General features: G+C 51.0%; 2 non-coding genes across 2 annotated transcripts; both read left to right on the forward strand.

The window, feature by feature from the left end:
* The first annotated feature begins 309 nt into the window (after positions 1–309).
* On the forward strand, positions 310–428 carry LOC123178549 (5S ribosomal RNA). Its single transcript, XR_006489664.1, has one exon. It is a non-coding gene; the product is annotated as a 5S ribosomal RNA (ribosomal RNA).
* Positions 429–725: 297 nt separating this feature from the next.
* LOC123178550 (5S ribosomal RNA) lies at positions 726–844 on the forward strand. Its single transcript, XR_006489665.1, has one exon. It is a non-coding gene; the product is annotated as a 5S ribosomal RNA (ribosomal RNA).
* Positions 845–1,187: the final 343 nt, after the last annotated feature.

The following is a 1,187-nucleotide window of genomic DNA, read 5'->3' on the forward strand; positions in this document are numbered from 1 at the left end:
GTGTTGCATTCCCTTTTTAATTTTTTTCGCGCCGCTTGCAAAACAAAACGCACGTGTAAGTAATATATTTACCGTGTTTTATTATTTTGCACGAGTGCGGTAAGTCATAGCTGGGTGCTCACAATTCACGGGTCCAGCGTCGGCGTTGTGGCGCGGCAAGCGTGCACTGGTGCGGTTGAGAGGGAGGGGTGGAAACCGTGTTAAACTCGTCTTCGTAGTTGAGAGGGAGCGGCCAAAGCAATGTACAATCGTCTTTGTAGTGGAGCTGGGAGGGGCAAGGATAAGGGACGAAGACCGGGGTAACATGTCGGATGCGATCATACCAGCACTAAAGCACCGGATCCCATCAGAACTCCGAAGTTAAGCGTGCTTGGGCGAGAGTAGTACTAGGATGGGTGACCTCCTGGGAAGTCCTCGTGTTGCATTCCCTTTTTAATTTTTTTCATGCCGCTTGCAAAACAAAACGCACGTGTAAGTAATATATTTACCGTGTTTTATTATTTTATACGAGTGCGGTAAGTCATAGCTGGGTGCTCACGATTCACGGGTCCAGCGTCGACGTTGTGGCGCGGCAAGCGTGCACTGGTGCGGTTGAGAGGGAGGGGTGGAAACCGCGTTAAACTCGTCTCCGTAGTTGAGAGGGAGCGGCCAAAGCAATGTACAATCGTCTTTGTGGTGGAGCTGGGAGGGGCAAGGATAAGGGACGAAGACCGGGGTAACATGTCAGATGCGATCATACTAGCACTAAAGCACCGGATCCCATCAGAACTCCGAAGTTAAGCGTGCTTGGGCGAGAGTAGTACTAGGATGGGTGACCTCCTGGGAAGTCCTCGTGTTGCATTCCCTTTTTAATTTTTTTCGCGCCGCTTGCAAAACAAAACGCACGTGTAAGTAATATATTTACCGTGTTTTATTATTTTGCACGAGTGCGGTAAGTCATAGCTGGGTGCTCACAATTCACGGGTCCAGCGTCGGCGTTGTGGCGCGGCAAGCGTGCACTGGTGCGGTTGAGAGGGAGGGGTGGAAACCGTGTTAAACTCGTCTTCGTAGTTGAGAGGGAGCGGCCAAAGCAATGTACAATCGTCTTTGTAGTGGAGCTGGGAGGGGCAAGGATAAGGGACGAAGACCGGGGTAACATGTCGGATGCGATCATACCAGCACTAAAGCACCGGATCCCATCAGAACTC

This window comes from Triticum aestivum, unplaced genomic scaffold (genome assembly GCF_018294505.1).
Source record: "Triticum aestivum cultivar Chinese Spring unplaced genomic scaffold, IWGSC CS RefSeq v2.1 scaffold87184, whole genome shotgun sequence".
In the NCBI taxonomy this organism is placed as follows: domain Eukaryota; kingdom Viridiplantae; phylum Streptophyta; class Magnoliopsida; order Poales; family Poaceae; genus Triticum; species Triticum aestivum.